The sequence below is a fragment of the Stegodyphus dumicola genome, chromosome X1, assembly GCF_044657685.1.
Source record: "Stegodyphus dumicola isolate Sdum_Otavi_A_Nest chromosome X1, ASM4465768v1".
NCBI classification, from domain to species: domain Eukaryota; kingdom Metazoa; phylum Arthropoda; class Arachnida; order Araneae; family Eresidae; genus Stegodyphus; species Stegodyphus dumicola.
The window spans coordinates 48,982,994-49,008,789 of record NC_140780.1 but is presented as its reverse complement, the minus strand read 5'-3'; the positions used below and the strand labels follow the sequence as shown (position 1 = coordinate 49,008,789).

Here is a 25,796-nt window from a genome sequence, read left to right as displayed (position 1 = left end):
CTTTGTAGGTGGTGACAGACGTGAACTGATAACGTTGGCGTCTGTTTGGAATTGATTCACATACAGAAAACTACTTACCGGCAGATGTCTTATTTTGCACCCGCTGTGGAAATTATTTTGATTAATTGATAGATGGCGCTAGCGTTGCGTGTTAACGCGACGCGATGTGCCTTCTGAATTTCGATAGACTCTCCAACGGCAGCTCCATAGATGGATGTCTGATGGTTCGCACACTATTTGATTAGGAACACTTCTGTTCCTATTTAAAAGATTTTGATTTTCGATTATGAAAACATATAGATTTATTTGTCAACTGAACCACCATGTTTGATTAATGATCTGTAAATATTGTGCATATTAGAAGTTACATTTTAAAGTGATTGATGTCGATTTACAGATCTTAGAATATTTTGAAATAGCTGGTGCATAAAGGCCGTAAAGAATTTTATTTAGCACATTGCAAGTGTGCGAAGTCAGCAAAAAGGTACGATTAAATTTTCTAATTTGTAGAGTAACTATGGCGGAAGAGTCTGTTGCTAAATTAAAATCGAAAAGAAAAGTTATCAGGACCACCGTGTCTAAGATTCTAAAAAAAAATTGAATCGGAGTTGAATAAAGAAGAAATTGATACAAGTACATTAGAAGAAAATTTGACCAATTAATCACGAAATCGAAAGCTCTGAGTGAATTAGATGCACAACTAGAGCGTGACTTGAAATCAGAGGCAGAAGAGTTTGAAACAGAAATTCTATCTTGTATCGAATACGAAGAGAAAATTCAGTTATGGCAATTCAGAGAAAAAAAAATTGAAAGAATTAAATAAAGTAACAAATTCGGATAATGAAAACTCTCTTAACGAAACTAATTCTAAAATCGAAAGCAATAAATGTACACGTCTGCCAAAGCTAACCATCGCTAAATTCTATGGAGATTATACCCAGTGGACAAGTTTTTGGAACTCTTTCAAGGTAGCAATCCACGATAATGAATCTTTAACAAAGATCGAAAAATTTAATTATTTAAAATCGTACTTATGCGGTGACGCTGCAAACGCGATAGAAGGATTTTGCATTTCGGAACCAAATTACGATGAAGTAGTCGAAATACTTAAAAACAGGTTTGGCAGAAAAGATATAATTATAAACTCACACATGCAAAAACTTCTGAATCTTACCCCAGTAACTAAATCCAGTGACACTGTAAAACTTCGCAAACTTTGTGACACTATAGAAACTCAAATACGCAGCTTGAAATCATTAGAAGTCACACCGGACAAATACAGTTATATGTTGATTCCAGCCATAATGAAAACTCTGCCGTCTGATGTAACCTTAGAATTCAATCGTAAAACGGATTCGTCATCTTTTTTTAATGTTGACGAATTATTGCAGTTTGTTCGTTCAGATCTGGAAAGTCGCGAGAGAAGCCATCTTTTGCTCTCCACTCATAAATCAGAAAACACTTCCTGTGTTTATAAAGAGAAGGGTGGGAAAGGGAGTATCGTTTATTACACTCAGCAGCTGCTGGCTCTGGTTAAAGAAAACAAAACTACTAATTGCTGGCTGTTTTGTAATACATCCAAACATTTTACTGAAGACTGCGAATCACTGACAGTTGATGAGAAGAGAAATTTATTACGTAAACATGCCAAATGTTACCTTTGCCTGAAATCAAACCACCGCATAAAGCAATGTCGAAGCGATCTCGTCTGCTCCAAGTGCAAAGGTCGACATAACCGTTCAATATGCTTTCGCGCTGAGAAAGAACGAAATGAAAAAAATAAAAGTATAGAAGATTCGCATGTTCTTTCAGCATTCTCAAGCAGCAAAATTAAAACTATTTCGCTTCAAATGTGTTGCGTAACACTTCGAACGAATACGCAGTCGGTTTTAATTAGAGCTCTACTGGATTCAGGTAGTATGCGTTCCTTCCTAAGAAAAGAAATCGCGGATAAATTGAAGCTTCCTATTATTCGAACAGAGAATCTTTCGGTATTTACGTTTGGAAATAAAACACCCATTAGAAAAACATTTGACGTTGTTAAGATAAAATTACAGAACAATGAAACACCGAATTTGAAAATCGAAATTGAAGCTTTCGTGACTGAACAAATTTCAAGTTCTGATTTACCACCTCCTAATCTTAATAGACACATTTTAGGGAAACAGTTAAAAGGTTTACAACTCGCAGATTCTCGGGATTGCAAAGAAAAAATTACTCTTTTGATAGGAGCTGATTATTATTATGATATAATGACTGGGAAACTTAAGCGTTTAAACAAACATTTAGTAGCTGCTGAAACGTTATTCGGTTGGTCTCTGCTAGGTTACATTAAAGGTACAGCACACACGTCCACAGCCTTTAATATCAGAGTTGAGGAATATATAATATCTGATCAGATAAAGAAATTTTGGGAGCTTGGAAGTTTAGGTATAAAACCTGAAAATGAATCATCCGACCCATTAAACAATACCATAATGGAAAGATTCGAATCGGAGATTTTATACAAAATTTCTCGTAACAAGGTTAGGCTGCCATGGAAGTCTGATAGACAATATGAGTTACATGACAATAAAGCGATTGCGCTGAAACGATTTGGGAAACTTGCAAAGCGATTTCGGAATAACCCTGAACTCTTTTATTCGTACCAAACAGTTCTACAAGATTATTTACAACAAAACATCATTGAACCAGTTCCAGACACTGTTGCTAGTGAATCTCAAATCACATTTTATTTGCCTCACAGAGAAATCGTTCGTGGTGATAGAACTACTAGTAAACTAGTATAGTATTCGATGCGTCTTCACATGGACCTGGTGAAATCTCGTTAAATGACTGTTTGCATATTGGTCCAAATTTGTATCCTGACATTTTTGAACTTCTATTAGCCTTCAGGCTTCATCCTGTAGCATTTACAAGTGACATAAAGCAGGCTTTTCTTCAGATAGAAGTAGATGAGAAGGACAGAGATGTAACGCGTTTTCTGTTTACTAAAAACCCATTCGATGATCCACAAAATTTTATAACTTATCGGTTCATACGTGTGTTATTTGGTGTAAATAGCAGTCCATTTTTACTGGCTGCAACCATTAAACACCATTTGAAACAATATGAGAAAACCTACCCTGCCACTTGCGAATTTCTAAATGATCACATTTATGTAGATGACATCATTGAAGGACACCAAAACGTTGAACTTGCTTTCAATACCAGTTTAGAATGCTTTAACATTTTTAGAGATGCTAGTATGATTCTACATAAATGGCACACCAATTCTCAAGAACTACGCGAATTATGGATCAAAGAAAGTATTGAATCAGAGGAATGTAGTCATGTGTCGGAAGCTAGAAATCCTCCATTGAAAGTGTTAGGAGTCGCTTGGGACAACCAAAGTGATATAATTTACTTTAATGTAAAAAATTTGATAACATTTCTAACAAAACAAGTTAATACTAAACGTTTTGTCCTACAAGCAATAGGACGAATTTTTTTATCCTGTAGGATTTGACGAATTTTTTATCCGTTTGTAAGAGTCAAAATCATATTGCAGCAAATTTGGACACGTGCTTTAGATTGGGATGATGAACTACCAGAAAATAAATGTTCTGTATGGAAAACATGGTGCAAAGAAGTTTCCAATTTGGAAGAAATCGGTATTCCACGATATTATTTTTCTGCAATCGGTAATAGTGATGTGGAAAGGATTGAACTGCACTGTTTTTCTGACGCTAGCAAAAAGGCGTATGGTACAGTAGCGTATCTGCGTATAATTTCTAGCAATGAACGAATATTTACGGTTTTTGTTGCTTCAAAGACTAGAGTAGCGCCTTTAAAACCGCTCACCTTACCTTGGTTGGAACTAATGGGAGCTCTTTTATTCGCTAAACTGGGCACCAGCATCACTAAAGTCTTGAAGTTACAACTTTCTTGTTTTTTCTGGACTGATTCAAAAATCACACTTTTCTGGATAAAAGACTGTGCAAAGAAATTTAAGCTTTTCGTTAAAAAGCGTATTCAGGAAATACAAAATTTCACATCCCCCCAAAATTGGCATTATTGCCCCGGTAAATGTAATTCCGCTGATTTGGCTTCGAGAGGAGCTAAACTTCCAGAGCTGAAAAACAATCCTATCTGGTTTCAAGGACAAGAATGGCTTAGAATGTCATCTGAATTGTGGCCTCGACAGAATGAAGAGAAACCTGTCACTGAAGAAGAATTAGAATACCGTAAGAATATTGATGATATTTATGAATTTGTGTGCACAGCAGTTAAAGAAAGGCTTATAGACATCTCAAAATATAGTAATTTAAGAAAATTGTTGTTGAAAATAACTGATTGGATAAAGCGATTCATTGGTAAAATTAGGAAAACTAACCATTTGACAGGTCCACTAACGACTGAAGAAATAGTAGATGCCGAAAATTATTGGATTCGATCTGAACAAGAACGTTTTTATCCCAAAGAAATCGAGTCTCTGAAGAGAGCGAATAAAGTCGAAAAGAAATCATCTTTATATCTTTTTAACCCATTTTTAGACCAGAACGGGATACTGAGAGCAGGTGGAAGATTAGAACATTCTAGTTTGTCACATGATGAAAAACATCCGGCAATTCTTTCAAGAGACTCCTGGCTAACGAATTTGATAGTAGAAAGTGCACATGTTAAAATGATGCATGGAGGAGTAGCAATGACCTTAGCTGAAATTCGAAGTCGCTTTTGGATCCCAAAAGGACGTCAATTGGTCAAGAAAATAATAAACAAGTGTCTTATTTGTAAAAGATATTCATTGAAGTCTGCTGAACAGACCACTTCTCAACTTCCAGAAGACAGAATCAATGAGACACCACCATTCTACGTGTCTGGCATCGATTTTGCTGGGCCGATTTACGTAAAAAACATTGAAGGAAGTCAAAAAGCCTATGTAACATTATTTACATGCGCTATCACTAGAGCCATACATCTGGAACTTGTACCGAATCTCTCTACAGATTCTTTCTTGATGGCATTCAAAAGGTTCACATCTAGGAGAGGCAATTGTCGAGTAATTTATTCGGACAACGCGAAAAATTTTAAAAAGGGAAAAAATGAACTCGAACATTTCTCTAAACTATTGTCGAATGAGAAATTCCAATATTTTCTGCCGAATGAAAGAATCAGTTGGAAGTTTATAATAGAACGAGGGGCTTGGTGGGGAGGCTTCTACGAGAGATTAGTAAAATCAGTGAAAGAGTGCTTAAGAAAAATTCTAGGTAAAGCTTTACTAACGTTTGAAGAATTGTCAACGGTTTTAGCACAAGTGGAAGTTGTTTTGAATTCTCGTCCTTTGACATATGTGTACAATGACCACAAGGAACCGTTGCCACTGAAGCCAGTCAATTTTTTGATTTTTGGAAACAAGGATTCTACATTACCTATTAACTTTAATTCCATTGTTAAAGATTTCTCTACCAAGTCCTCTCTGACCAAAAGAAAGATTTATTGGTTAGGCAATTGTGGACTAAATCGAAAAAACAATATTTGATGGATCTTCGGGCAGCTCATCAATTAAAAAATCCTAACGTTTATCATGATCTAAAAGTTGATGATCTTGTATTAATCGAAGGTAACGACAAGTGTAAACTTTTGTGGAATTGTGGTAGAGTGATAAACGTTTTTCGTGGTCGTGATAACAAAGTTCGTTCTTGTGAACTAAAAACTGCTGATGGAACAATAATAAAACGACCAGTTCAATTATTACATCCTTTGGAACTTTAAAAACATTTTTTCTTGTTTAATAATATGAATATGATTGTTTAAGTTTTATGCAATTGTTCATTTTGCTAATTTAGTTTCATATGCTTAGATTAAGAATAGTTTAGATTTACTGAAGTAGTGTCAAATTGTATTTGATGATTAACATACCCTTTTTTAGAATTTAGTATAGTGATTATAGTTTGAATATATTTTTTATTCATTTAATATACTTATTAATTGTTTTATAATTATATGTTAAAATACTTATTGATATAAATTTGATTGTTGTTAGATTAATGTGAACTCTTGACAGAGTTCAGGTGAGGAGTGTGTGGAAATTGTTTTGATTAATTGATAGATGGCGCTAGCGTTGCGTGTTAACGCGACGCGACGTGCCTTCTGAATTTCGATAGACTCTCTACCGGCAGCTCGATAGATGGATGTCTGATGGTTCGCACACTATTTGATTAGGAACACTTCTGTTCCTATTTAAAAGATTTCGATTTTCGATTATGAAATCATATAGATTTATTTGTCAATTGAACCACCATGTTTGATTAATTATCTGTAATTTTTGTAGATATTAAAAGTTACATTTTAAAGTGATTGTTGTCGATTTATAGATCTTAGAATCTTTTGAAACCCGCTAAGTCTTTCTGCACCGATGGGCGAAAAATCAAGCTTGGGTGCGAAAGAAAGGTATATAGAAAGGGGGGCAATTTCGCATTTGAGAGGAGAGTAAAAAGGAACTTCGTACATTTTGTACGAGTTCGAAAGACCAGGAAGAAAAGACGGGACAAAATAAAATTTAAAATAAATGGTTCCAAAAATAATAGAGGGAAAAAAAGGGCTATAGAAAGAAAAGGAAAAGAAGTAAAAAATATCCTAAAATACAGTTGTGTTCATGAGTGTAGTTAAAAGGAGAAGCTGTTTTCATTTACAATAAATAATGTCTCACAGGTGCGTGTGTGTGTAGTGAGTGTTTTTGGTAATGCTGAATAGATGTGATACTGGGGGGGGGAAGGGTGACAGTCTTAAAATGCATCGTATCAAGGTATTTAGCATGGAATACAAAGTAATATGTATGCTTGCATCCTGAGACACAACAGCAAAAGACCCATAACATCAGACAAAAGTATATATTAATTTAACTAAAGTAACTTATGTTATTTTCGTTCCCAACATTTTCATACATTTTTCAAAAAACAGCAGCAGACAAAGAACATAGAGCCTATACACAATACAAGACCACAACCGCACACACGTGTGTGTGTGTAAATTACAGAGTATATGTATTAAAAACTTAAATAAAACTTAGTATGTTTTAATTTAACTGTCATAATTTATTACAAGTTTAATTATTTTACTATCATAATTTATTATTAGTTAATTAATGCTAGTTCAACACAATGAGGCACACTGTTATTTATATAAGCTTCTACTTCTAAAAATTTATTTAAGGCAGTGAAGAATATTCCATCCCTTACATATGGACATTTAACAGATAGCAAGGAACAGTATGAGAAAAAAAAGTTGGTGAGGTATAATATTATGTAAAGGAGAAAATATATTTACGCAATCTAAGAAAAAGGGAAACCAAAAGGTCAGAGAGGGAAGTAGCGCGATGCCCGAAATCCCCAATTTTCCCTCTCACGAGATTCCTCGAAACAAGATAAGGGGGGGGGGCTTGAGCCTTATGTAGGTGGTGACAGACGTGAACTAATAACGTTGGCGTCTGTTTGCAATGGTAACCACAAAGAAAGCCACAAGCAATGAGCATTTTCAAGTATTGTTTAATGCTAAAAACTGATGAAAAATTAAAATTTATTGATTTAAAAGCACTTATTTATAGAAATTTGATTTAGTTTAGATGAAAAAAGGGTACTTATCTTAAACTTCCAGGCTTTTGTAGTATATCCTCATTCTCATCAACATCGGAGCTGAAAAACTTTGGATAAGGTGTAGGTTTTGTACATCTGTCTACTTTGTCTGTCTGTCAGAAGCTAGATTTGGCAAATACAGTCAACTGGTTGGACTTCACCATAATATTTCTATCAGACAGGTTGATAAAATAGACAATAAATTTATTTAGTCTTTGCTAATATCTGGTACTCGTAGTTTCTCTCTGAGTAGTCTCTTTGCTGAATATGGATTGTGCTAACGTTTCCAGATAAAGCCAAAGACAAAATAAAGATGAATTTACTAATTCAGAAGTCAAACAACAAAAATCAGAGTTATATTTACAAAATTTTCATAGGACTAGTTTCGATGGTTTTATCGAACCACCATCCTCAGCTGCAAAGCCGGGGGAAAAAAAAGTGTGTGGAATATTTTTTTTTTCCGGTTTTGCAGCTGAGGATGGTGGTTCGATAAAACCATCGAAACTAGTCCTGTGAAAATTTTGTAAATATAACGGTGATTTTTGTTGTTTGACTTCTGAATTAGTATTTAATCGGCGTGTTATTGTGTCTTATTAAAGATGAATTTGTTGAAGAAAACACGACAAGATAGAAAATTAACTAAATGTTCAAAGGAAATGCAAAATGAGAATATGATTGCGAGTAAATAATATAATGAAACAGAAAATAAAGCGAACAAAACTCCTGAAAACGGAATCTGGGGAAAAAATTTTAATTTTCAAGAACAACTAGAGAGCAAAAGAGTTTGTAAATATAATAGGAGTTATTGGGGAAAACTTTCTTTGTTTTCAAAATAAAATGACTAGTAGCAATAAATTTATTAATAGGCAATAAAAATATTGTCTAGAAAATACAATTTTGAAGGGGAGTTCTTTGGGAGACTCTCAAATCTCGACTTGTGGGGGGAGGGCGAAATTACTTAACCGGCTTTGTCAATTAAAATTTAGGGAAATGAATGAAATGAGTACATTTCGAGCCTGTAAACTAAGAAATATGTACCTTTTACTTTCAGTCAAATGAGGGATAGGCAATTAAGAGCATAGTAACAAGCAGGACCATAGCGCATCACGCTTTTGTAGCAGATTCCTCTAGATCAGCAAATCGGTACTTAGACATTTTTACAAATTCACGTGGTGGGAGCGCCATCTAGCAGCCAGAATGGTATATTCTGTAATGTTTTCGTTGTGAACTGGGAAATGAGAGTACCTCTCGACTTTTGACGATCCGTGAATAATTTTTTTTTTTTTTTTTTTTGTTTTTAATTAGTGACTGATTTTTTGTTAGGGCTGTTTAAAATGTGTTTTTGTAAATATTTCGTTAGACGCGAGTTGCATTAACTTCCGCTGAGCCTTGCTTTTCAGTTAATGATTTTAAATGAATGAAAGAGAAAAGTTATGATTTGTTTAAAAGCATTCATCAGAATTTTATGGATAAATATATTTAAAGTCATGTGAACAGAGTATGTGCATTAATTGATAGATAGCTAAAGAACGGGGTAAGCGCATTAAAAAAGAACTATATATGTGTACATACCTGTGTGATGGATGTATATATATGATGAATGTGCATGTGTTTTACTTTATATATAAAAGTGACTTGCCAGTTATTTGTCGTGTGTTTTCTAAGCTTTTCATGTACAGAAGTTTTCAAAAGATATTTATTGTGAGATTGCATTATGTAGAAAATTCAGAACTCGGTAGTCGGTTAGTTTTCCAGAAAGGGACAAAAATGCAAAGTATTCTCCGTCTACCACTCTTTATTTGCAAAAACGAGAAGTTTTCAGATGATATATATATACATGTATGGTACGACCCGTAAGACAGAACAATACCTTTACGTGGTCTACACATTTCAGTAAAATCAGAGGCAAACTCTCTGGAATTATTACTAGAATATTCTCACTCCTTTTCAATCTCATCTACGCTCTGGTTAGCTCGAAAGAGAAGAATTTGCATATGTTTGTATTGCCATAATTAGTGCCGATGTATTCATATGTATTGTAGTGCCATTGAATATGATAGTTTGGTTATATTTGAGATTAGTAATAAATTTCAACAAATTTCATTTCTTCTGCTACATTTATAACTGCTTAATTCAATATATATAGTTCTTGCATAATGTATATAAGTAGAATGTCATTAATTTGAAATAACCTATCCATGGTAGGAAAATGCAGTAACATTGTAAAAAACTATTTTGATAGGATGAATGGTATTATTTCCTGAGGACATTAAAAAAAATTGCAAAAAAAAAGGATTCTTTTTTTCTCTCTATCTTTCATTTGAGAGAATGTGAATGACTGCTATGATAGATGAAAGCTAATTTGACAGAGGAAATATAATTGAGGGAACTGAATGAAAATAGGTTGGGGGGGGTAAGTGCATATGTGTTTTCATGGCTATATGTACAGCAACATAGTGATACACATTTAGCCAAGCACATTCAGTAAAATAAATGTGAGATTTCATTTTAACATTTGTTATTTGGTGAGCAATGTGTAAATGAGATAAGGTATTGCCTAAGAGTGTAACAACAAATTGTGGTGTGCTATTCTTTTTGTCACATTCACTTTTTGAATAAAAATGACAATGAAAAGCAGCAAAACACTTTAAAGTTAATTTAAAAAAAATAGGTAAATTGCTATAATCAGTTGCTGAATTATGTTATTTTTGTGGCATGCATTTTTTATATATTTTATTGCATTAACAGGTAGCTTTTTTCCTAGATGTAGTATTTCTTTTGCATGTAGCTCCTCAGTCGTAAAACTGCGAAATGCTTCAAGTTCTGATGTAGCTTTATTTCTCAGAAACAGAACTGAGTGGCTGCTATTCCCCCTTTTCCTCTTTATGTACTAATTCAGAAGTCAAACAACAAAAATCAGCGTTATATTTACAAAATTTTCACAGGACTAGTTTCGATGGTTTTACCAAACCACCATCCTCAGCTGCAAAACCGCAAATGAACAAGGTAGGAAATAATGATTAAATAAGATAAGAAAGCCTGGACAAGAATAATTATGTAGTTTAAAATGTATCTCTTTATGTAGTTAAAAAATGAGCTGGTTTCCTTTTAGAAATGTCTTAGGTGTATTTTCTTAATAACTTTGATAGCATGCAAATGATTTTATTTTGTATTTCCCTTCTAGCATATTCTTTGTCGTTACATTTGGACGTCATTTCTTCTCGCAAGGTGTACTTACTTCTCAACACTATTAACATTCACAATGAAAAAGTTTTTTTTTTTTTTTTTAAATTCCCTTTTTTTCCTCTTTATATATATATATATGTGTGTGTGTGTGTGTGTAAGTGCAGTAGAATTTTGATTATTTGAGGTAATTAAGATCATAGCCACCTTGGATAATCAAGAATTGAATTGATAAAGTGTAAATCCTGCTGATTTTGCAGTTTTAGTGGCAAAAGTATTTAGGAAAAAATTAAATAAAAATACTCATCAAAACTTACACAAACTGTGAAATTTTGTCAGATTTCTGTCACGCATTTTTATGAGATGTTAATCTTTTTTTAAAGTGCTTCTCTTTTTTTTGTGATACATCTATACATCATGCTATGGCTGATCTACACCTCTAACAGCCATAGCATGGTAACACTAATTCTTGATGAACAAAATATCCATAGGAGAAGCATTAGGATATCACACTAAATAAAAGAGCTTTGCTCAAGGCTTAGACTAGTAGCCAAGTGTTAAAACTGCTAAACACTGGTAGTTCGACCCTAGTAAATGGGCTGGTTGCATGTAAATTTTCATTACTTTTGTAATATGCAACACGAATATCAGGCAGTTTTTTTTTTTTTAAAGTTCCTCCATAAAGGTATCCTTTCCTTTAGGCAGGTAATTACATATTAAAATAAATCATACAACCAAATTAAACCACAAATAAAATAACACATGCCTAATTTTCATAATAATCCTTGGCATCATTGCAGTTTGTTTGCAATAGCTTATTTTTAGAATTTCAAGTGCAAAATTTCATAAAATCTTGTCAAAAAAAAAAAAAAAAAAAAAAAAAAAAAAAAAAAACTAGTGTGATTTAAACTTAATCAATTCAGCGTTTGATTATTTGAGGTGGTTATGGTCCTAATTATCACAAACAATAATGATTTTTCTCCATATATATATATATATATATATCATAAGCTTATGATCTAACTTCTACCAAAGTAACTAATTTAATCCATATTTGAAAAAAGGGCAAAACATTTAATTTGGTTATTGTTAATTGATAATAGATTGGGTTCTTTCCCTAGACAAGTCAATTAATCTGCAATCAATGACAATAGCTACTTTTTCAGTACTTTTAATTTTAACATTTAGTATTCTTACAGTTAAATTTTTTTTTCTATATAGATTTTAAATAATTTTTACTACAGTAGAAAACTAAATAACTTTATATACTGACTTAAAACACTACTTAAAATTTTCTCGAATAATTCATAGCTTTAATTAAATTTCTATTTATTGGAGATGATATATAAAAACCTTTTCTAATAATAAATTATATCTGTCTATATATACAGAAGTGCCACTGAATTAGGGATAGACATGGCTCTGCAAATTTTATAGCACTACATTTATGCTCACATGAGGGCATTGTGGTAACTGTATGTTTAGCTAGTACTATGGTTGTTGTTAATCAGTCGTTTCAGTTGCCAGTATGGGTAAAGTTTCTTATTTAGACACTTTCGATCGAGGACAAATAGTAAACGTTCAATGCATGGGCCATTCAATTTCCGAAATCGTCGTAGGGCTAGGATTTTCGAAGTCGACAATGTCAAGAGTATACTGAGAGTACATGGATAGTGGGAAGAGGAACTAGTGTTTGGGAAAATTGCAAAGGACAATTAGCCTCGGACGCGTGTGGTGCAAGATAGCTCATTTGTATTGCATATAGCCAAAGAAGCCAAACATGAGCTCATATTACCAACCAGCTGAATCAGTGCACCAGTCGTATAGTCAGTAAACAAATCGTGCAATGCTCGCTTCACTTTATGTGCTTCGGAAGCCGTAAACCCACGAGAGTTCCATTGCTCAATCATGGCATATCTCAATGCATGGCATACACAGTTTCACGTCTTGTCTGGGCAAGAGAACACAGAGAATGGATTCTAGAGCATTAGAAACAAATAGCATGACGTGATGAATCTCTATTCTGACTGCTTAATCCTAGCAGGAGGTAGAGAACATGGCGTCAGGATCATAAAGCCATGGATCCTGTGTGATTGGTTAGAACTGTACAAGGCTATGGCGGCTAAATCATGGTCTGTGGTGTTTTCTTTTAGCAGTGTGTGGGACCTTTGATATTTGCACCAACCTCCCTGAATATCATTTGGCACGTATAATTCCTGGGCGATCATGTCTGTCCATTTATGTTGACCTGTCATTTACATGGGAATGGAGTATTCCAGCATGAACCCCTCACAGGTCCCAGTTGGTTTTATTACCTGGCTCGATGCACATTCCTGTATCTTCTATGTTAACTTTCAGATATTTTAGAGAAGGTGTGAAACCACATCACGCAACACTAGCGATCCTTCATCAGTTATGGACAGCTCTGTTCGAAGTCTGGCAAGCCATTCCCGTAGAATGCTTCCGCAAACTTATTGAATCTATGCCTTGTCGTGTGGCAGCCATTACCAAGACCAGAGGAGTGATGACTTGCTAACCCCAATTCAGTGGCATTTCAGTGTAGATAAAGAAAGAAACAAAAAAAGTATTACTTTTTTTTTTTTTTTTTTTTTTTACCTACCGTAGTGGATGTTAATAGTATTAAGAAGTAACTACATCTTGTGAGAAGAAATGACTTATGAATTTATTTACAAAGAATACGTTTGGAAGAGAAAAGCAAAAGAAAATCATCTGAACACTCTCAAAGTCATTGAGAAAAATATGCCTTAAACCAAAAGCACTGAAACATTTCTGAAAGGAAAATAGCTCACTGCAGATTTTGTTGCTGTATGCCTGAAATAATTTCTTTGTCACGTAAGACTTGAAAGTAGGTTCTCTGTTGTATATACATTCATTCAGTACAAAATGTCATCCTTTTGAAAGTGTTTTTAAATTCATTGTTGGTTTCCTCTTTAACACATATAAACAGCATTTTTCAATCATAATGCTCACTAGATTTTTATTATTATTATTATTTTTTATCATAAAGTAAGGCTATTAAATGACTGAGAAAGGCCAAACGATCAATTCCTGACGAGAGAATTTGCAAACGTTATTGATTTTCATCATAATATTTTGAATATTATGATGTTTTCGTAATGATTTCTTTAAACTGATTGCCAGCCTTGTAACTAAAGATCTCAGTTAATAGTTATTTTACTGTACATATATGAAGAGATACAAAGACATACACACATTAAAAGTTCACTTAAAATGATTTTATCCAGGTCCATTGAAACCATGAACAGAGTTTTAAAAATCATTTTCACTTTGTGTAACTATATACCTAAAAAATCATGGTTAATTTTATCATTTCATTACATTCCTTGAAACTTTGTCCAAAGATAAAACTTGAAAGATCCAGGGAACAATAAAAATCACAGTATTGCTGATGATGGTGATGAAATAAAAGATTCTGCTCTCGTATTTTCAGCATTTGTACATTATCAACTAAATGACATTTTTGTAGGAAATAAACGTGTTTGATCGTGCATTGTGTTACAAGCAGTGGACAGATATTGAAAAGGAATGGAAATAAAGGCATTAGAAAAAAAGGAACCTTTAAGTCTCGACAGGATAATATTGCCGAACACAAGATGGGGAAAACAGCCAAATTCTTATTCAACTAATGTTTTTTTTAATTAAGTGTTATTGGTAAGATGCTGAGCTAGTTGCTGCTAATCAAGGCCACTTAAGGAAGAGATTTTTCCAAGATAGTTTGGCTGTAGTCTTCCTCTCTTGTCATTAAATAGCATTATGTTTTATGCCATTTCAGAAACAGATCCAGATTAAAAGTTGGACACTCTGCATGCTAGAATTCATGTGAAACAAAATTTTACTCATGTCATAAATCTAATTAAATTAAAAGTTATATTTTTACTTTATAATTTTATAATACTAGTTTATCAATTATTTATTTCATATTTAAAATTTGTTAATTTAAGTAGATTTTTCCTGGTCTTATTTTAAAAATGATTGCTGGCTATTTACATGGAACTTAATGACTTTATATGGCCCCGGCCAAAAAAAAAAACACTTTATTCATAACCCACAGCTTGATTTAAGATGTTTTATTTTATTATATGTATAAAGTCAAAAGTCGTTAATTCGGACACCCATAATCCGGAATGATCTATAATTTGGACCTCAAAGCTACAAACTTTCTGCACATGCGTCATATTGACACGTGCGCGTAAGACCTTTACGGCTGCGAATATGCATGTGCGCATGAGCAAAATACGTTTACGAATGCGCGTTTAATGTATAACAGACAGTATAAGCTAAGCTAAAATTATCTAATTCAGTTAATATTGCAGATTGCGTTGTTCCTTAATCTTCGAATTGGATCCGTCTTATTATTTTTTGCAGACTGTTAGAGCAATTTCATAAAAGTAAGCTTAACTTTCGATTATGTCAAATAGAATTTCCGATATATATTTACTAATATGTAAAGGATCTAGAAAGTGAAAGTATGTTTCGAAGTCCATTAAACAAAAAGTGGAATTGCTGCAAAAAAAATGGATAAAGGCATATGCTTTGTTTATCTAACCATTTCGAAATCTGTTTATCAATTTCACGCTGCTCTGCGCGTGTGTCTGTGTGTGTGTTTGGGGGGGGGAACGTCACGGCGCACAATGAACTGGAAGTTGATCTGTCAGCACTATCCTTATCTTCAGGGCAGATGTTTTTATTTTATTTGGCTTATAATTCCTTACTAAATGTAGTATTTCATCTCGATGTACTCCGTCTTTGATATGATTTAAATCAAATTCCTCGTCATTATAATTCGCTTCCGCTAGCGAAGAAAGTGACACGGAGGTTATTGAAAACGAAAAAATTTCGATTGACAAATTAGTCGGTATTCTCGGCACAGCAATTATAGGACTTGAACAGCGGAACTTTGTAACTGAACAAGAAATTATGACTGTTTATAGAATTAAAGAGAAAGTATTATCACATAAAAAACAAAACAACTTAAACAACTTACATTGAAAGAAATGTTTAATAAAGTAAACAAATAAATATTAAGCTTTTTTTTTTTTTTTGTAAATTTTGATAACCTTTAGATCATAATTGTTCTTTATTTCATAAATTACGGTTTCATATTTTTAATTTAATAATTTCTGCATGCCATCTTACCAGATTAAAACTGATGATCTATAATCCAGAAAAATCGATAATGTGGAATCGCTGAAGTCCGGATTATAGACTTTTGACTGTATTATATTTATCATGTATAATTCTTTACATACAGCTGAATCCATTTAGAATAGTATCATTTATGTAATAATCTTATTTTAGAATAAGTACAATAAACCTTCTTCTGTTGACCATCTCCTAAGGTGACCATGTCTGAAAGTGACGAGTATTACTGAGAACATAGGCATCAGTATTAAGAGTCACCCCTATAAGGCAGCCTTCATGAGATGCAAAGTTGTGTGAAAATGTGGGTGGTCATCTTAGCAAGGGCTTGCTCTACTCTCGATCCCTAATTATGTTAATATATTTCTACAAAAAAAATCCTGATATAAAGTTTAATATGAAGTATTGCATTTATTTAATTTTCTTTTTTGAAATGTTAATTCTTGGATATAAAACGCTGCCTTGAATGAGTTGCATGCTACTCATCCATAGAGTATAATTAATATGTTTTCTTAAACTTTACACTGAACCATAATGAAGTAACTACTTAAGAGTAAAATATACTAGCATATTAGTTGTAGAATACATTGAATTCATCTGATCGCTCATTCCCTTTGGTCTGTGACTGCTTGATGATGTAAGTATTTGTTTATACTTCTGGAAATAATACTGGTCACTTTTAGAAGTTATTGTCCTGGAGCAGTGGTTGTCACAAGAGGGTTCATTGTGTATTAAATATTTAAAATCTAAATGACATGGCTACAGAATCTGCTTTGATTAGATTACTTTGTTTTACGGGCTGTAATTCTTTTGTTTTCGTACTCAAACTTGGGTATTGATTTAATTAAACATTTGTTTCCTATACCAAAAATTGTCATGTTTTTTAATTAAAATGAAAGTGAAGAATATGCAGTACTTAATTATGTAAATAATAAGTAAAATTTTTATGACAGATGACTCTAAATTGCACTTACAACTTGTTCTTTAAATTAATGCTAATTCTGTATGTATGCACAGATGAACTCTAAGTATGTGATAGCTAGTGCTTCAGCATTAGAGGTGCAATCAAGCCTCCCATTTGACATCCGACCATCTTTCTGCAGTCAACACCATGAATGATCGACTAGTCCAAAGTTTGCTTTCTCAGCTTTCCAACATTTCTGTTTTCCTTATTACAGATTAGTGGTTTCTTATTTTCTAGTGCCATTATTTGTGTCTTTTTTACTGAGGCCTTTTTTTTCCTACAGTAGTTATAGCCAGATGATGTAATCTTTTTCTCCAATGTCATTATTTTTACAAAGTTCATGTATAGTCTCTGGCTTTCTTATGTTAACATATATGTGTCCCATGCAACAAAAATTTTTAAGAATCCCCTCTGTGAATGCTTACATCAAGTGTATAAAATATATTTTTTTTTCTATTGTAACTTTTTGTGTGTAATAAATCTTCAATTCAGTTATATTTGAAGTAAACCATCATCCTTTGAACTGAATCTTAACTATGCTGTCGTGATTAGTATGCCAGTCGTTGTGAAAGGTTTGTATTTGTCAAATTGTTTCAAAATGCCAGTATACCACTAATTTCATAGCAAAATCTGATAGATAATAAAGCTACAAAAGCAAAATTTTAGGAAAATGTGGGTATTGTTTCAGTCACGCTAGAGAGAAATACAACTAGGGTTTAGTTTTATAATTAAAAAAATACTCTTATTTTATTTAGTGTTATTTCTAATTCATGTCTAAGCTGCTTCTGCTTCAACTTCATTAATAATATCCAGTTATGATGAAAATTTTAACAGAGGGCACATGCTCTATCTTATCAAAATAAAATTTTGATTGTTTTACTTCTTTCAGAAAATATAAATAATCGTACATGAGGCAATAAAAAAACATTAAAAAAAGGCTTTTTTTTATATTCCGCAACCTTCTCCAAAATGTTGCCTACTAATTTTTGGCAAGCTGATATGCAAAAGGAACAGCCAGTTTAAAAATGGTAGTGCACCAAGAACTCTGTTAAAGAACAATGAATCAGTAAAATTAAAAAAAGCGAGAATCATCCTTAAAGAAACCATTATGTTTCGCAAGAAATCCTTACATATTTTTTTTTTTTTTTTTTTTTTTTTGCGATGTGGGTTCCCCATATACATAGTCATCTGTTTCACATAAAAAAAAAAAAAAAAAAAAAAAAAAAGAACAGAAGATTGTACAAATTTGCCATTGTGCATGCTGTTGTTCACAGTGATCTGTTTTTGCTTAAAAAACATCGGAGATGTACAGATTCATGGAATGTGAATTTAATCATTCTGTACTGTTGGACAAAATGGGATATTTCTGAAGAAATGCAGCTTTTCTACTTCATCAGATGGCAAATTCCATAGTCCCATTACTATTCTTTACAAGAGAAAAAATGTTCTTATTAAAAACAAACAGACAAAAAAAAAAAAAAAAAAAAAAAAAAAAACACTTTGAATTTGTAGGTGAAATCTGTGCTTGTCTGGCGCTTGTATGCAAACCTAAGTTGCCACATAAATATATTTTGGCGACATCATAGGTTGCCTGTTTCAGTGACATAGTGTGTTCCTTCATGAATATTACTCAAGGGATTGTGGATAATGAGAAAGAACCAAAAAATCTTTAATATTAAAAAAAAATTGCATAAAATAATGCATACATTTAATTATGCATCACACAGTTTATGCCAGAAAGTGTTACTTCCCCCTCCCCATTAAATCTGAAATATGCTGTACAGTCAAAGATAATCTTCCTGGTGTGGAGATATTGTTCATCAAGCTAAAAGCTCATCTTCAGTGCTTAGTAGCGATAGTCACCATACTGACTTTAGCTTTCTTTACGTTGTTAGAAATTTCATTTGACATTTCTTCTGTTAAAAGCCATGTCAATGAAATCCACAAAATAGTAATTTTTCATGCTTAAATATAAAATTTAGAGTATTTCTCAAAGTGTGATTATGACACAGAAGAAGTGTGTTTTTCTTGGAGTAAATAAACAAACAAACAGAGCTTGCAAATTAGAGACAAATTTAACAAAGGGCTCATACAAACTCCCCACTGGTACCCATTGTTTAAGATTAGCTAAAATCATCGGAGCTAGGTTCTGCTTCTTTCAAGTTTTTCAAAAGCTAGTAATAAATCAGAGTTTGAGTAATAAATAAGAGAGAAAATTTCCAAGATAGTTGGATTGCAACTTAAATAAAAAGGGACAGTTTTGTAAAGGAAAAAAAAAGGGGGGGGAAATTAAAGTCTGTTCTCACATTCTTTTTTCTAATTATTATTATTAATTTGGCCATTTTATTTAGGTGCTGTGATTTTTGCGAAAAATGAATCACCTGCATGAAATGCACATCTGCCGAAAAAGCAGCAGATGATGATTATATACGCACATGCTTCATTTTAAGCAGATGTGCATATATTTGTCATTGAATTGATGGAAATTTATGTTAGCTTGCACATCTTTAGCACTGAGAAATTTCTTGAAAGAATTACAGATAGTTACTGGTTATCTCATCTCAACTCATCTTTTCACTTGTTTTTGGCAACAGATATTTTTACACAGAAACAAAATATATAAGTAAGCACGAAAGGCGAAAATAAGCAACACAGTACCTCAAAAAAGTCAAATTTACTTTAAAAGAATTGCATGATGTGCAGAATATAAAATATGGAAAAAAGTGCTAATAAAACTTCAACCTTTGTCATTTGCTTGTGGTTGTACATAAAAAATTAAATATTCCAAAATAGTTTCATGAAATAATTGATTCTAATGGAAAACACAACCCTGTTGTCACCATAAATATAATGAACAGATTTTCTTCTTTCAGGTTGCCTTTTGATGTTCTAAGCTGCATCTCTAAAGCTAAATCAATAAAATTACATTTTTAATTTGATGAATGTGAGCAGCTTTTTCCGACTGTTCTATTTAATATGCTTTCTTAGAATTTCTGAATATTATTAAGCCGTCATCTACTTTGTTTATAATTACTTCCATTGAAAAGTTTGCTGTTCTTTAAATGCATAAATGGTACCCAAACTTGACTGGAGATGTTTTATCGCAGAAAAAATTCTAAGCGGCAAAACAATTATTGCAATGAAAATGTGAACTGGACTACTGAAGTACAAATAAATATTGAAGTATTTATTTGTGCTCCAGTACTTGCTAAGTACTGAATTACTAAGAGCCCATAATTTAAAAAAAAATTAAAAAAAAAATAAAATAAACTCAAACTGAAAAATATGTTAGAAGCAAAGTATAAAGGTAAAAAAATTCATAAGTAAAAAGAAATCTGCAATAATAAAATCGAAAGAAACTGAAAAACACGTATAAGAATCAGATTATTAATATAAAAAGTTCATTTAAAAATACAATAATGAAATAAACAGAAACTGAAAAATGTACAAGAAGCAGATTATAAAGGTGTGAAGAACATTAATGCTTATCAAATAACTTATGTAATGCAAAGCTCCATTTTCTACTGCATAAGCAAGAGAAAATGTCATTGGATCAAATTAGGAGAAATATTGGGATGGGATAGAGTTAAATCATAGCACAGCCTAAAAAAATCATTTTAAGAAATAATATCGTTGAAAAAAAACCATTGCATTGAAGGTATTACTTCTGTTTCTTCGGAACTTTTAAATCTTAACATCGCAAGTATTTCAGTTTCAGATTCATTTAACAGTCTTTTAAATGACAAGACATTTGATGAATTTGAGCAGTGCAAACAAATGAATGTAGTTATAATATAAACTTGAGGGTTTAGGAATGCTAGGCATTTTCCTGTGTGGACGTATCCTGTATGAGCTTCCAATTACAAGTTTAAATATATGAATGAACCTTTATAAGTACGCTTAGCTATTATCTCCTAGATATTCTAATAAATATTGCTGCTAAAGATGTGTATGAAATACAGAACTTCCGTAGCTTTTTCTTTTGGGGGGGGTTAAATTATCTTGCATAGTTTTAAATATAGGAAGCAACTTTTGTGTGATAAAAATATGTATTTTTAACTTTGTGTGTAAAACTGATATCCAAGTCTCAAAAACTCATAGTATGTATGTATAATGTTGTTTTTAGTCCTTTAAAATTTATTTAAATATTAAATTTTTTTCAAAAGAAGTTTGGAAGATTTTATTTGTTAAAGTAAAGAGAATTCTTATGCAATTCGGGTACATTTCATATTGTGTCTTAAGCTAACTTTTTAGCATATACTATGTGTTTTTTCCCTACGTGCATATGTGAAACATAATTTTTTGTATAACTTTAGATGGAATGCAGCTGACGCTTTAAACTGAGAAACACCATTATCTCCTACTCTTTTGGGTCTGTTTGGCACTGCTTGCGAGTTAAAGGCCGTTCCCACTGAGGTCTATCTGAGCTAATGGAGACAACTGGCATTGGCCAACCCATCTCCAAAACCAGTGTGTTCCCATAGGGCAGCAAGTTGAAAAATCTGAACTGCAGGCATAGTGGAGCTAGTCGAGACATGAACTGACTCCGTTAGCTCAGATAAACCCCAGTGGGAACAGCCGTCAACACCTGTAAAGGGCAGTTCACATTGGGGTAAATCTGAGCTAATGGAGACAACTGACGTAGCCAACCCATCTCCAGTTTTTTTACCATAGGGCAGCTAGCTAAAATATCTGAACTGCAGGCATAGCGGAGCTAGTCGACATATGGAACCGAGTCCATTAGGTCAGATAAACCCCAGCGGGAACGGCCCTTAAATGAGTTAGGTGGTAGGTATGTTTGCCTCAACTTTTAACATCCTAAGCTTTGCAACGAAACTTTATTCCTCCATCTGATGACTGCAGGGTCGTAACTCGAGACTTAAGGGCCGTTCCCGCTGAGGTTTATCTGAGCTAACAAAGTTAGTTCCCTGTGTCGACTAGCTCCGCTATGCCTGCAGTTCTGATTTTTCAACTTCTTACCCTATGGGGAAAAACTGGTTATGGAGATGGGACGGCTACATTAGTTGTCTCTGTTAGCTCAGATAAACCCTAGTGGGAATGGCCCTTTAGGACCAATATGTCAATAGATGAGAATGGCATTTCCCTCTTTATTATTTCTCCCAACCTTTATCACTTTTTTTCTAGTTATGGTTGATTATTTTCTTAATAATTAAAGTAGCTTTATGCACTTTATTCAAATAAACGATTCTTCAATAAATGCCTCGTATTGCGCGCCATTATATGTTATATTTTATTCCTGTTTAATCCTGTTATGTGAAAATAAATAAGATATCTGAAGCTATTTGACATCACACAGAGCGTAATATGAAACATATTCGATATAATTTAAGGTCTATTAAATATTTTCCATCAATTATTCAGTATATTTTGAATTTAGATTACAAAAGTTTCTGGTTTCTAACTGTTGAGGAAGCAACCTCATTAATTATTTTAACAAAGTTAATTTTTTTGGTAGCGATTATTCTTAATTGAGAGCAAAGCTAAAATGGCAAGCTTTTCCTGTCACACACTGCTTCGCAAATAGTTTTTCTTTCTTTCTTTCTTTCTTTTTTTTTTTTTTGTATTAATTTCAGTTTGAGAATGATTGTTCAGCCTTAGTCATTGGATTCAAGTACACGATGCATGTTCTGCATACACACATCAGGAAAACTGGATGAAAGTGAATTGTGATTTATGTCAACAATTCTGCTAATCCTTTGACACTATTAATTTTTTCAAGCTCCTCTTTAAATGGCGTCGGTCCACCGGTGGCCTAACGGTAAAATCGCTGAAGACTGGGAGTGGCTGTGTGGGTGTTTTCCTGATTTTCCCCATGTACAACGTGAATACGAGCCAGCTTACGTTAGAAAGTCCTCCTCGAAGACATCCCTCCCTTCAGGCAGATAGCCCTCATGTGCTTTGCCGTAATCAAAGAAACCAAACGTAAATAATAAACTTAAGTAACGCTAACTGAGATAGAAATGTTGATGGCACATCTGGAAACTTTTGCACAAAATCAACTGCTTTGTCGTGGATCTCTTTCTTCTCTGTTTGTTTTCATAAGAAATTCGGGTTTAATTACTTGGCAAGTATCAAGAACGTTCTGTATACTTTAGAAACGATGCCAAAGCTAAGCATGGGGGTACCAGCAGAGAGATGCACTTGCAGCCCCCTTAAAATCCAATTTTTTTGAAATAGCAATTGTCAAAAGTTGTCGAAAGGTTTGCTGTCTTTGCTTTTATTTTTCTCAAACTCTTTTTCTGCACAAAACTTCAAAAACTAGTGCACCGGCACTCTTAATCTTTTTCCGACATCAAAAATTGTCATGCGGAGTTTACATTATTTTTCGTTTCTGCTTATCGTAAATGATGCAAATCAGTAGAGTGTAGTTGGTTGTAATTTCAGGAGTTTCCCATATACAGCGTTGCCTCTATAGCTTATCAGTTCGCAGAGGTAGCTTTGGGTCAAGGGGAGGCAATTGTGTAAAAGCCATTAATGATGCTATTTGAAAGTCTCGTCTCTTTCCATGGTCTTAGCCGGGATCTGAATCGGGGGGATTGCAGGAGCCAAGCTCTTTAGAATGAGAAACTAAATTAGGATTGGTTCCAAATATGCCCGACACTGGCAGAGGGGGAAAGACAGCTGAGCGCTAGTAATCCACCTTAAGAATTTCCGCTGAATGACTGACTATATGAGTGGCGTTTCTGTAATTTTCCCCATATATGAGGTGAATACAAGACAATTTTCCTTAGAAAATCCTCCATGGAGTCATGCATTGCTTTAATCCAGATAATCCTGTCATGCTTTGCCATAATCGAATAAACGAGTAAATAAACAATGAACTTGAATACAACAATCAGATTATTGAAGATTTTGTTGTAAGAATATAAACTGTTAATTTTTTCAACTGATATTATAATAAATTTTCTTCTGTCTAAGCGAAATCTTTCTTTAAAGGTGACATCTATTTCGAATCTTCTCTCTCGAACCAGCTTGCTATATACACTTAACATAATACATATCCTATTCAAGGGATCGTTTAGAGTTCACATCGTTAGAGTTGCTGTCAAATCAAATTATCTTAACACATGATACGCGAGCACATAGAGTCAGTGGAATAATCAGGCGATGTGGATACAGTAATGTACAAAATGCAAAATAATAGAGAAAGTACAAAATAACAAACATAACGTCAATTGCTAGTGATTCAGATATTACTGCTTAATATGGTCATTGGCCGCCTGGCATTATTTGGCGACCAATAATCATAATTATTTTTGAAAATTATTAAAATTTGGTATGGTAGAATGGCTGGTTTCTCCGAGATTTTTGAAATTTGTTCGCTAGTTAGATAGTGTATAGCTGAGGAACACCTAGCTGTTCGTGAATTTTGTTGTTCCGAACATTCCACGGACTACCGAAGATTTTTCTCGGGAAACAGCTTTGGCCTCTTTGTAGGTGCTTTCTGTTGATAAAACATGAATATGCCCATACAGAGCTGGCATAACAAAGCATAAGGTGCCGTATGGATTTATAAATAACTTTTCAATAGAGAAGACGTTGTTCCGTCCAGTTAAGGGGAAGCGTCTAGCTTTGCTATCCCGGAACTTCTGGATAATACAATGTATATATGCGGCCCATGAAAGATATTTTGGTGGAGAATCACTCCGAGATAGAGGACTCGCCTAGCCCAAGGTAACGTGGTTGCCTAGAGAGAACAGGGTACCAGTACTTTTCTTTCTTTTTTTTTTTTTTTTCTTTCTTTTTTTTTTTTTTCTTCTTGTAAATGTGCTGCAGTAGATTTGTCGAACTTTATCTCAATTTTCATCATGCAATCCAGGTCTGGAGTGAATGTGGTTATGTAATGCTGATGTTGCTGGACGAAAGAAAGCGTTTTGTGGCAGGATCGCAGTGCCAATTTGCATAGAAGGCTAGTATGGTGTTGGATGTCGTTCACATACAAATTACAAAACGTGGGCTCAAGTAGTAAGCCCTGTAGTATGCCAGTCAATATAGCTCGTTGGGAAGAGTATGTGTTAGAGATTCGAACGACCAACTATTTAATGATGTAGTATTTAGAATAAAAAGTAGGATTTAATGATGTTTGTGATGTCGCCTGGGAACCCCAGGATGAGTAATTTGTGAATGAGATTATCCAGCCACATATTATCAAAAGCTTTGGCTATGTCAAGGAAAAGTCCAACAGTTGACTTTTTATGGTATAGTCCTTCGGAGATTAGTTCAATCACCCTATGGGGCTGGTGCGTTGTGGATAAATTCAGTCGGAATCCAAACTGCTATGGGGGTTAGACATTTTTGTCTTCAATGAATGAATTCATCCTTGTCAGTAATGGCACCTCGGCAATTTTACTTATGGATGACAACAGGTAATAGGCCGGTAGCTTGTTGCTGAGTTCGAAGGCTTTAGAATAGGAGATAGACTATTCTTCCACGATGTGGGATAATTTTCACTCTTGAGGCTAATATTAATCTCCTTAAGCTTGCCGCAAGCTAAAGAAGGGAATACTGAATTAATGTTGCTTGCGTGTAGGTTTGTTATGAACTGATGCAATGTATGTGCTATATCTGATCACACTGAATGTTGTTTGTGCGAAATTGAGTTTCCAGATGCGAACCTAAAAGTTAGCTTTCTCAGTTTCGGTGTTGTGAATTCCATTTGGGCTATTAATCAGTTAAAGCAAATATCAACTGTTGTTCGACTGGGCCCGTTTAAGAGTCCGAAGACCTAGGGATGGCATTCTTTCAGGGACACCTAATGCTTTTAGTTTTTGTGTAAGAGAAAAGCTCACTAACGAAGAGTTTGGGTTCCCTAACACAGTGGTTTCAAACTGCTG

General features: G+C 33.6%; 1 protein-coding gene across 2 annotated transcripts in view; it reads left to right on the top strand.

Annotated features, from left to right (window-relative positions):
- Nucleotides 1-8,852: 8,852 nt before the first annotated feature.
- Nucleotides 8,853-25,796, top strand: part of LOC118191145 (potassium voltage-gated channel subfamily KQT member 1-like) — a 144,931-nt gene continuing 127,987 nt past the window's right edge. The window contains exon 1 of one of the 2 annotated variants that reach the window (XM_035361949.2): nucleotides 8,853-9,147. The gene's annotated coding sequence lies outside the window, so the exon portion shown is untranslated. Of the gene's footprint in view, nucleotides 9,148-10,597; nucleotides 10,620-25,796 lie in introns of those variants that run through there. The other variant, XM_085807798.1, reaches the window with a different exon arrangement.